This window comes from Pinus tabuliformis, chromosome 8 (genome assembly GCF_031772625.1).
Source record: "Pinus tabuliformis cultivar Carrire ecotype Pingquan chromosome 8, CPIR1, whole genome shotgun sequence".
NCBI classification, from domain to species: domain Eukaryota; kingdom Viridiplantae; phylum Streptophyta; class Pinopsida; order Pinales; family Pinaceae; genus Pinus; species Pinus tabuliformis.
The window spans coordinates 1704492175-1704504770 of record NC_142294.1 but is presented as its reverse complement, the minus strand read 5'-3'; positions in this window follow the sequence as shown (position 1 = coordinate 1704504770).

Genomic DNA, 12596 nt, shown 5'->3' with positions numbered 1-12596 from the left:
GCGAGAAAACTGCCATTAAGGCATGCAAGCCTCAAGGTACTGAAGGTTTCTAGATAAACTTCCTAGATAATGAGTAGAAGTCGATAGGAAGTGACCTTCGCAAGAAGGCCTACGACACAAAACTCATGTCAAGTTTTGAAGAACAACAGTTTGGAGTAATCCAAGACTAACTCATGGATCATCGATGCAACTGAAGGGCGTGACTCGCAAAGTAATTTGACAAAGGTTGGACTTCTCTTGAACAAATCAGAGACACGTCATGATGACTTAATAACATTTGACTCAAAAAAGAATACCCAAAACTAACTGAAGACTGTCAATGAGGTATGATCAATTATGAGACAAATGGATTTCCCAACCCAAGCACAAAAAGTGATGGAGTGTCATGTTCAAGAGTGACATATTGCCTTTTACAAATACAAAACAAAGATTCTTTCTCACTTTCCCCCACGATTACTAGCAAGTACCTCTCTATTTATTACAAGCTTGAGGAGGATAACATATGCTTGTCCTGTAATCTCATCCTTTGAATGAGTCCTCCGAAGTATTTTTAACGAACCCTAAGAAGGAGTAGTTCGGTCTTGTAATTCTTAACAAGTCTTGCACTGTTTATATTTTATGATTCCAGTGAATGGATAACTTGATGTCATTTTCATGTTTAAAGAGTTTGAAAATACACTAAAAGAAAACTCGTTCAGTTCTTTCAACGTAAACTTTAACAAGCTCAGAGAAAGTAAAGCTCGATGTTTTTCAGTTTTAAGGAGTCAAGAGAAAAACATAAGTAAACTCCATAGTGTCATTTTTCGTAAATTGTGTCCCTCAAGCTCGAAAAAGGGTAAAATAATGCAAGAGAGAACTCTATTGACCATGATTAGTGAGCATATACCTTTTTCGTAAATAGTCTGTTCAGTCCGTAAAAGGGGTAAACTTATACAGAATAGACGGTTGTTCATTTACTTTTACTAGTTCGAATAATCAAGTACTCAACGATATTTTTGTTTTTAAGGAATTTGAAAAGGGCGTAAAGAGAACTCATGGGTTTCACTTTTTTGTAAGTGTTAACGAGTTCGAAAAAGTGATAAAAATATACTCAATACCAAAATGATTCATTTTCTGTAAATAACTTGTGATCTACACACTTAAACTCAAAATAATTATCTCTACACAAAAATAAAGTGAATTTTTTTTTATAAATTTGGATTTTAAGGGTTAATAGGAAAATTATAATATTTTAATTTGCCTAAAAAACTTATAAAACCCCAAAAGGTAAAAAAGTTTTTACCATTTGTGTTTTTAACCTTTTGAGAGTGATAGAGGTCATTTTTACCATAAACTTCAAAGGCGGATTCCGAGAAAACCGTTGGATGAAATTGCGAGCCGTCTTTTTCAGGTAGATCATCTCTCTAAGATCTTAATTTTCATGTGTTTATTTATCATTTAATCGTAGATTTGAATTTTTTGGGGAGGGTTTTAAAAATGAAATTCACCCTCGATGTGCACAGGACGCTAGACTATGATTGACTAAAACAAATACTATGATAGAGGCCATTTACCGTTTAAAGAAATGATTGATGAAGTCCCCTTCAAATATTTTGACCATCTTCTCCTCGATGCTTTAGGATCTTCTTGTCGCTCCCCACAACTTCTCCATGATGTCCTAAAGAAGATTTGCATAGACAAAAACAAACAAGAGATCAAAACATCTAATATATAACAAAAGAGATAAATGGACTAAATAACTCAACCATGTATCATAAACTGATCAATATGCAATCACAATCTATGTAGGTGATCAAGGAATCCTACAAATTATATCAACTAAGATGTAATTGAGAAAGAACAATTGCCTTTATATTAATAAAATGGAGAATAGCCTTACAACCATGTAGCCTTTATCTTGCAAGACCCTTCCCACAATCTCCAACCCTCTCCTTGAATGAATAGCCTTCCAACCTTATTCTTGCAGCATAAGCCTACTTCCAATAGTCCTTCTCAATCCTTGGGCCTGGGTTAGCTTTATAGGCCAAGAGTGGGAAGTTTGGGATCCATTTTCCAAGGGATGAGATCCATTAATGGTCAGATAGGGATTCCACAAAGAGAGGGAGTTTCTCCATGATGGAGATATCGAGACTGAATTGGAAACCACTCGAAGCTTGTTGGTTGGGATCGATGCTACCAACAATTCTTATAGTCTTTACTTTTTATTTTATGTGTTAAGTCATGTTTGCAGGTCACGGTGTAAGACAATGCATAATTATGCATAGTTCCTAATGGAATCCTCTACGTATGCGCATAAATTGACTAGGGAACTATGCAAGAAGCCAAAAACAAGGTTTTTTACCATGGGATCTAGGAATTCCACTTTCTTTGGGATAAATTGGATTCTAAATGTGTAGAGGAATGCTTTGGGACAAATTTGTGGATAGCGAAAGATCCAAACCGATGGTCATTTTCTTAATGCGACAAAATGACGTGTAACACAAAGGAAATGGAAAAGGATTTGGAAAGACACGAGGCACTAATTGGCATTTTATTTATGAAAATAATGGAAAAGTAGGAGAAAAGGAAGGTGAAAGTTCACAGGTTGCATGTGAGGAGGAAAATGAAGGAAAATAATGGAAAATTGAAGAAATTAGAGGCCTCATTAATAAAAAGGCTTCTGAGGATCAGTTGGCAAGCTTTGGCGAGTATTAGACTTTTGTTAGTTCAATTTTGGAGCTCTCATTCTATTCTCTCTCTCTCATACTCTTGGACACTTAGAGTTTCTTGGAGCACTCTTGGAGGAGTGTGACATACCTGGAATTTGGAGCAACAAGGCAAAGGAAAAGTAGGAAAGCGCAAGAGGACATTAGGATCAGCGACTCCAATGGATTAGCCTATTGAAAATATCAATAAGAAATGTTAAAAATAACATCAAGAAAAAAATCCTAATTTAATTTGTCCTTGAATTAAATTGTAATTCCACATCTCATGACAACTTGTAATAGCTAACTAAGTTAATTTGACTTATTTAGATCAATTAATTTGAGTTGAGGGTCTAACTAGAGTAATGTAGAATGTCTCCTACAATTAGGAGCATTAGTTGAGTTTATTTTGAGTTGTAATTATTTAATTCAGTCTAACTAAGTTAAATTTAGTTAAACTAGTTCCAACTTATGGAGGAATTAGTGGGAGGTCTAGTAGTGAGGTGTAACCTGTAGTGAGGTGTACCTTGTAGTAGTGGGGTGTAACTTACTTTAGTGGGGTGTAACCTACTATAGTGGCGTGTAACCTGTGGTAGTGGGGTGTAACCTACTGTGGTGGGGTGTAACCTGTGGTAATGGGGTGTAACTTATAGTAGTGGGGTGTAACTTGCAGTGATCAACCAGTAAACTAAAGATTCAGTCATAATTAACTCATGCATGTTAGATCAGATAAATACCCAGTTGAAATTGGAGTTCAGGGACAGTGTACTATTAGTTGTAAAATCATCTAAATTAAACTGATGGTGCATGCAGTCAGAGGAAGACCTATGAGGATTGCACAATTCATAATTGAGGAATTTCCCCATTAAATAGGGGCTAATTCCTTGAGGAACAACGCAAGGAATTAGGAGCTTGGAGGCTTGGAAATTTGGCTAAGTATTGGCCAAAGGTAGTTAGTCAGGCAGAGGATAGAAAATACTTGTGCAGGTTGAGCAAAACATATTGTATTCATCTAGATTCTTTGACTAATGCAAGATACAAATAGCAGGGGTTTTTAGCTGTGGATTTCCCCTGGAAATCATTATGTTAATGTGTTGACTGGATTATTTTTCTTGTATGCTTCGTGATTTCATAATCGTTTAATTGTTTCCGCTGGTGAGTAGAGTAGGTACAAGTCTATTGTTTTAGCAAATTACAATCAACAATTTGAATTTACAAGGAATTTATACATGGTATCATAGTTATATTTTTAGATATTTCTGCATGGTATCAGAGCTATTTTTGTAGAAATTCCTACATGGTATCAGAGCTTAATTCACAATTGAAATTTCTACATGGTATCAAAGTTAGATTTGTAGAAATTTCTACATGGTATCAAAGATAGATTTCTAGAAATTTCTATGGTATCAGAGCTGGATTTGTAGAAATTTCTACATGGTATCAGAGCTTAAATCACTATAGAAGAGGAGAATATGAGTTTGTCTTTTCCAGGAGAAATCAAATTTGCAGTCTCATACTTCAGAGCCAACAAGATGTCGTTCTCCAGATTGAGACTCGAGTATGCCCTTGAGGGTAGTTCAAATGATATTGCTTGGAATGATAGGATGGAGGTAGTGTTGGAAGACAACGAGCTTAAGGAATTCATAGAAATATATATTCCTAAGCCAATTTATGCTCAGGATCTGGCAGAGTGGAGAAAGTGTGTGGTAAAGGCAAGAAGGATTATCCTAGAAGGAGTTCGAGATCATATTGTCTCGAACCTCCATGGTAAGGAGACTCCATTTGCAATGTGGAAGGCCCTGATAGACCTGTTTCAAAATACCAGTGACCACAGGAAGCTGGCACTGAAGGAAAAGCTAAGAAATATCAAGATGGAGAAGGGCGAAACTATAGAGATGTACTTGACCAAGTTCACCTAATGTTAGGATGAGCTTGGAAGTGTCAGTGTTATAGTTATTGAAGATGATATAGTGAGCCTATCACTTCTATGCCTTCCCAAGAGCTGGCATAGCTACCATGAATCAGTTAATGGGAGGGAGAAGCTACCAAAGTGGGAGCAGTTGTGGTCTGACTTGGTACAAGAAGAGATTTGGCGGAACATCAGAGATGGGACCTCATCCAAAGAAGTGGAAGACGACTTTGCATTAGTCAACAAAGAAAAGAAAGCCAAGGGAAAGCAGTCCCAAGGTGAGGAGGGTGGAAAAAAGAAAGACTTGTCGAACATCTAGTGTTTTCACTGTCATGAGTTTGGGCACTATGCCACGAAATGCCCACAAAAGAAAGTAGACAAAAAGGAGTCTGCAGTAGAAGTAGTAGGTGAAGTTTTCGCTTCACAATTTGAACTTAGTTTCACCCTCATTGCATGCATGGGAAGCACTGTAATGGGAAACATGTGGTATCTCAACAACGATGCCTCATTCCATATGAAGGGCAATAGAGATATCTTCAGTGGCTTGGAGGAGAAAGACCTCAAACAGAACATAGAGTTTGGAGATGATGGAAGGTATAGTTCGACCAGTATTGGTACAGTTACTTTTTAGAGGACGTTTGGCTACCCTCTCAGACTCACATGTATGATGTATGTTCCAGGACTAAAGAAGAATCTTGTTTCCATTGCGGTATTGGAAGACCATGGCTATGATGTGATTTTTAGCAAAGGAAAGGTTTTCCTTAGACACATCGTCACGAGACAAGTTAAAGAGATCAGTGTATGAGTCAAGAACCTACATGCACTTGAGGTACAAGATGCATGCAAATCCTTGAGGAGAAATGCAAAGTTTAGAGAATTAGTGGTTGAGAGGGAGCATGAATTACCTCTCAACATGTAGCCTCAGATGCAGCCTCAGAAATAGCCTCAGAAGCAGCCTCAACAAGTTGTGGAGTAGCCACAATTGGAGAAACAGAGAGGAGGCTGAGTGGAGACATCCACTCAAGAAGAGACCTCCAGTAGTGCGGGATTTTGAGCTAAGTGGGTTGAGGGAGCACATGTAGCCATACCTCTAGATGCGAGGTTGGGTGATATGAAACCTTAGTCCAAGAGTTTCAGAAATTTGGGCAGGATCCATTGAGGCATTTTTTTGTCTCATGGATCATCACCCTTGCCATAGGGGTCCATAATACTCAGTAGCAAGAGGATCAATATCAATCAAATATTGAGGAGTGTATAGCATTTGACAATAGAGTAGGAGGCTCGGTAGCACATCTAGCAGCAACATAGTTTTCCCAGTAGATAGCTACACACACAGTTGATTCAATTTATTTTGTTTGGATGCTTTTTCTGGGTTGCAAATGTTGCAGTAGCAGCAACAACAGTGACAAGAGTTACAGGCAGAAAATTCCAAAGGTACTGGATCGAGATAGATTTGGATTCCCTTCTTGTTGAGAGGGAGTGTTGAAAATAACAACAAGAAATGTTAAAAATAACATCAAGAAAAAAAACCTAATTTAATATTTCTTTGAATTAAATTGGGAATTAAGTTGTATTTCCACATCTCATGACAACTTCTAATAGTTAACTAAGTTAACTTGACTTAGTTAGCTCAGTTAATTCAAGTTCAGGATCTAACTAGAGTCATGTAGAGTGTCTCCTACAATTAGGAGCACTAATTGAGTTTATTTTGAGCTGTAATTATTTAATTCAGACTAATTAAGTTAAACTCAGTTAAACTAGTTCGAACTAATGGAGGAATTAGTGGGAGGTCCAATAGTAGGGTGTAACCTGCAGTATTGGGGTGTCACCTACAATAGTAGGGTGTAACTTACTATAGTGGGGTGTAACCCACTGTAGTGGGGTGTAACCTGCGGTAATGTGGTGTAACCTACAATAGTGGGTTGTAACCTGCAATAGTGGCGTGTAACATGCAATGATCAACTAGTAAATTGAAGATTCACTCATAATTAACTCATGCATGTCAGATCAAAGAAAGACCCAGTTGAGATTAGAGTTCAGGGACAGTGTACTATCAGTTGTAAAATCATCTAAATTAAACTGATGGTGCATGCAGTGAAAGGAATGCCTATGAGGGTTACACAATTCATAATTGAGGAGTTTCCCCATTAAATAGGGGCTAATTCCTTGAGAAACATCATAAGGAATTAGGAGCTTGGAGGCTTGGAAATTTGGCTAAGTATTAGCCAAAAGCATTCAGTCAGGTAGAGGATAGAAAATACTTGTGCAAGTTGAGCTCAAGGTTAAGAAAATTATATTGTATTCATCCAAATTCTTTGACTAATGAATATACAGATAGTAGGGGTTTTTAGTTGTGTCTTTCCCTAGGAAATCACTATGTTTATGTGTTGATTGAATTCTTTCTCTTGTATTCTTCATGATTTCACGATCGTTTAATTGTTTCCATTGATGGGTAGAGTAGATTCAAGTCTATTGTTTTAGAAAATTACAATTAGCAGTTTGAATCTACAAGGAATTTCTACATTTATTTGCAGGTGTCGAGTTGCATGTGTGGTTTCCTTGATAGTTTTGGCATGCATAGCACATGCATGTGGTTTCTTCGTTATGAGTTTTCAATGGCATGGAGGATTGCCTGGATTGACAGTGGATTTTCCTAGCCTTTCCATTTCCCGGATAGCCATGGTGTTGTGGGTTTTACTTTTGTTTTCTGGTTGGTGCTGATGCTCCTTTGATTGTGAGTTGAGTTATTACTTTCTGGAGCCTTGGTTGGACAAACACTTTGGAGCCCCGTAACAACTTGGGTTGAGTTATTAGTCTTGGAGCCTTGGTTGGACAAACACTCTGGAGCACTATAACATCTTGGGTTGAGTTACTAGTCCTGGAGCCTTGGTTGGACAAACACTTTGAAGCCCAACAACAACTATCGGTTGTGTTATTAGTCCTGGAGCCTTGGTTTGAAAAACGCTATGGTGCCCAACAAGAGTCATGGGTTGAGTTACTAGTCATGGAAGTCGAGTTGGAACTAAAATGCTCTGGAGCCCTAGACAACTTAGGCAGAGACCAATCTGGTGATGGTTAGTGATGTCCAACTGTGAGGTGGAATGATTGGTTGAGAGTTGAGGTGGTTTGGCCTCTGGAAGCTCTGAATGATTTTGATTGATTTTTTTATGAGATCCCACATTCATTTATGAGATCCCACATTCATGCTTGGAATATGGCATGGGGGTGACTGGCTAAAAGGAAAATTTGGTTCAACCTAGTCTACGGTCGGGTGGTTTGTGGAAGTCACATACCTGGTCGGCCTATGCAATCATCAATAAGATTTGTCTTTCTCCTTGGTATTTTATTTGTAAATATACTTTTTCATATGTGGTTTATATGGATATTATATCCTTGATATTTCTATTGGTTATATGTTAGTTATGAATGAGTTTTAAAACAGTGGAAATGCATGGCTCTCATCATGTTTTGGTTAATCACTGAATGTACAAAGAATATATGACCTAATCGATGATAATGCAGCTAATTTGAGAAGGCATCAATCCTTCTTGACGATTCTCAGATAAGTATGAGACCCCTATGCTCAGATCTGTTGTTAGGACCTATATATTGCATCTTTGTGACATGTTTGACAAAATGCCAGTCATGGCTAGTAGGGGTCCAGTCAAGTGCTTGTTAAGTAATTGCATTTGTATCATTTTTCTTCTATTATCTTTCATTTTTGGAAGTGTCATGGAGTTTCGGGTAGTGACTTGAGCCATGGGCCTGAAAAATGGCATAAAATTCAGAGTTGTAGGCACAGAACTGCTTGGGAAAGTACTTGGTCATAGACATACCCATGTTGTGGGAGTGAGTGGAGGGTACCAGTCACACTCATGCCCATGTCATGGGAGTGACTAGGGGATTAATGCAATAAAAGGTTAGTTTGTCTAACCTTTTGGTCACCTAGAAGGTTTGGTTGGCTCCTTGAGGTTATGCAATATCTCTGGAAGGTCTGTGTAGTGTGTTTTGTCGATTCCACTTCCTTAACTGACACATGGGGAGTTGAATCATATCATAGTAACTCTTCATCACATGTTTACCCTGATTGGTTGGTTACTTGGGTAAATGTGGGAGGAGGGTGTTACACAAACTATATTAGAAGGCAACAAAGCACGTGTTGAGATACTTTAGAGGCACTACTCAGTTTGATGTTTGGTATAGATAGACATAGGGAGTGACGTTGCAAGTATTCACAAATGCAGATTGGGCGGGGAGTCCATCATACAGGAAGAGCACTTTAGGAGGAATTTTCAGTGTTGGGTCAACAATAGTTTCTTGGTACATCAGGAAGTAGATATCTATGGTACTCAGCTCAGCAGAAGTAGAGTACAAAGCTACAAGTCAAGCAACATGTGAGGTTATTTGGATGAGAAAGATTATTGTTGGGTTATTTAGTCAGAAGATGGATCCTACTGTGATTTAATGTGATAATCAGAATTGTATCAAAATCTCTGAGAATTCTGTATTTCATGATTGATCCAAGCATATCGACATCTCGTATCACCATCTACGAGATGTATCAAAATCTCTGAGAATCCTGTATTTCATGATCGATCCAAGCATATCGACATCTCGTATCACCATCTACGAGATTGTGTGTAGAAGCAGACTATGTTGATGCAGTGCATTATGAAAGAGGAACAAGATGCATATATTTTGACAGAGGCTTTGTCAAGAGGAAAATTCGAGTTCCATAGAAACATCTGATAATCCCTTTCTTGCTAAGAGGGAATGTTGAAAATGCAAAAAAATCTAGTTTTGACTTAACCTTGGTCAAATTAGATTAAAATTAAAATTTCTATTTCAACAAAATACTTGGAGGTAGTTAACTGAGGTGACATGGCTCTTGTCACTCAGTTAACTCAGTAAATTCGAGTTGGAGACTCTTGAGTTCAATTTTACATGATTGATTACTAATTTGTAGCAATCTTTTTCATTTAATTTGAGTTATTGTCATTTTAACTATTTCAAACTGTCAGAAGAACTAATGGAGGTCAATTTGTGGATGTGTAACTTCATCCACACTCAGTGATCAACCAGTTAATTGATCAATCAACCCAAAATAATTGTTACATGAAAAGAATTCGAGTTACCCAATTGAGATGGAGATTCCAAGGTAGTGTACTATCAGTTGTAGCACATTCCCATGTGTACAGGTGGTGCATGCAGTCAGAGATTGACCTAAGGCTATTGCGTAATTCCTTGGCGTTGAATTCCTAAAAAATAGGGGCAATTTCCTAAGGGAACAACAAAAGGAAATAGGAGCTCGGGAAGGATTGAAATTGGCTAAGTGTTGGGCCAGGTTCAGTTAGTCAGGTAAAGGGATAGACTATACACTTGCAGTGTGTGCTCAAGCTTGAGCAAGCATTGTATTTGTTCTCTATTCTCTGATTAATGCAATACATATAATAAGGGGTTTTGAGCAGTTGCTTTCCCCTAGATAAATGTTTATGCATGAGTGATGTTTCCTTTTGCGTGTCAATGATTCTTGTTTTAGATGGTGAATTAACTTTTGTAGAAGAGTGGATTAGCTTCAAGTCTTGTGAGTTAGTAAATTTCATGAGCAGTATTGAATATACACATTAAGTTCTACAAGAATAGAGTAAAATAGAGTGTCACGCTAACAATTAATTTCTCAGAGCTCGCTTGGTCCTTCGCTGACATGGAATCTGTCAACGCTTTGATTTTGACATTAAAAAAATTAAATTTTACAATTGGTGTTGATACTCCAACTATCAGCGCTTTTTATTCAACAAATTAAAAAATTGGCATTGATAATCTATCTGTCAGTGCCTTTATTCAACATTTTACAATTAATGTTGTCAATGCAACTGTCAATGCCCTATAAAATTTCAAATAATAAAAAATTACAATGTTGAATTTATAACTATGAAACGAAATGAGATAACACTGCTTAATCTATGGAAGAGGTGCATAGTATACTATTTTTGGATAAACTACATGTTTCAGGATAATTATACATAGTCATATCAATGAGACTTGAACCTAGGTGTGGAGGTTATAATTAAATCTTCCCAACTACTTGGAATATACTCGAAAGGTTTTAGTTTATATATATATATATATATATATATATATATATATATATATATATATATAAACACATAGGACTAATAGTGAGGTTCTCGATAATTTGAAGGATGAGTTAGTTTTTCTAACTTGTTCAAAGATTGGAATGGGCGTAGGTGTTTATGTTTTGCGTGTTAAGGATTTCTACAATGCTCTAGCAACAACTCAATTTGAATGAGGAGAGATTGAGAGTCTCAAAAGAATCAAATTAATAACACAAATTCCATAGCCACCGTTAAAATTCAAGTAACCTCCCTCTCAATCTATTTGACAGTTCAGATCCCTAGACGAAACTGCAATTTGACTAAGTTACTCCTAAATTAATGTTGGCAGAGTAACTAAATGTGGATTATGAAAGTTAATGCCTAGCTTGATGTGTTCAGGTTTTAGTTAATTCATGGACACATTGATCGTTCCAAGTGTTAGTGAGAGTGACCTTTAACTAAATAAAATTTGGAAATTCAAAATCTTTTTGGCAACAAAGGGGATCTTTATTATTTCCACCCTGGCTAAAAGAAAGTTTTCTATTGGAATCTGGGCATTTCAAATTGCACTATGTTGGTGTTGATTACTTGTCAATGTTAAATTCAGGTTATAATTTGACTAGATCCAACACAGCAAATGCTCTTTTTGAGTACCAAAAAAACACTTCAAAGAAATTTAGTGAACATAAGTTATGTTTTTAGTCCGAAACATTGACCTATATAAAATGTTAAATAATTATCAATAGTGCCAGGTGTTAGGTGCGGATGAGGTTGTAACAATTTTGAAATAAATAATTATCGATGGTGCCAGGTGCAGATGAGGGTGTAACAATTTTGAAATATGCACAAGGCCGATGTATCTCATACATTTCACCAAACGCCTAAATTGTTGAAAACAAGGATGTGGACACCCATTATAAATCAAATGCATGGAAAATCGTGCAGCAAGGATCTATCTATTACATAGGTTGGGTTGATGCTCTATAACAAGGAATTGGAGACATCCTTGTAATAGGAAATGCAACCCAAATTCTGTTGGAGGACACATGGTGCATCCCTGGATGAGTTAGAGTACATTATTAGGTGGCATTTGAAACTTTGAGGTTGTTCTTGTTTGTTCAGTATTCACTTACCACCTGGGGCTTCTCCTTGATATCGCTCCCTTTGTGGTTGTTGTCTCACCCGGTCCTAGCCTAGGCCCATTACTTGATTCCCCTCTAAGCTCTATCAAGGTTGATTATATCTTTGTTTGTTGATCCTCACATCCTCTAGGGTATATTAGAATGAATGAATGAATGAAATTTTAATGTCCATGAGACTAAAACTAGTCTATGGGAGCACCAACTTCCCTGTTTTTCGCCTTTTATAATTCAATCCTTTTCGTACTCAAATTAATGATGAGCTGACCCAACCTTCTAACAATCACCTCATTGAAAAGACAATGCCAGGGAACCGATGTTAACATACTCTCGTAACTATCTTTGATGTCTCTAAAAGCATCACATTCCAAAATGAAATGTTTTTCTGATTCCACTACCCAAGAAGTGCAAAAGTACACACCTGTTCTTCCCAAGCTTCTTTAGGTCTTTTCCATCGACCTGTTTTGCATCGAAGTTGATGCGACTTAGTTCTTAATTGAGCAATAAGAATCTTTTCTCTGCATGGAATGATAGCTCCAATGTACTCTTTTTGTTGGAGATCACAACTGGGGTCGAATTCCTGAACATAGCACTTCTTCTTTCTACCCAACTCTTTTTCCCATATACGCTTGCATAACTTCTCTATAACAAAATTATTTAACTCTTTACTATTTGTGGGACATTCATCGAGGTAAATATTCCATTTTTTTCATCCATTTGTTGTTTTGTCTCATCCATGATTTCTTTC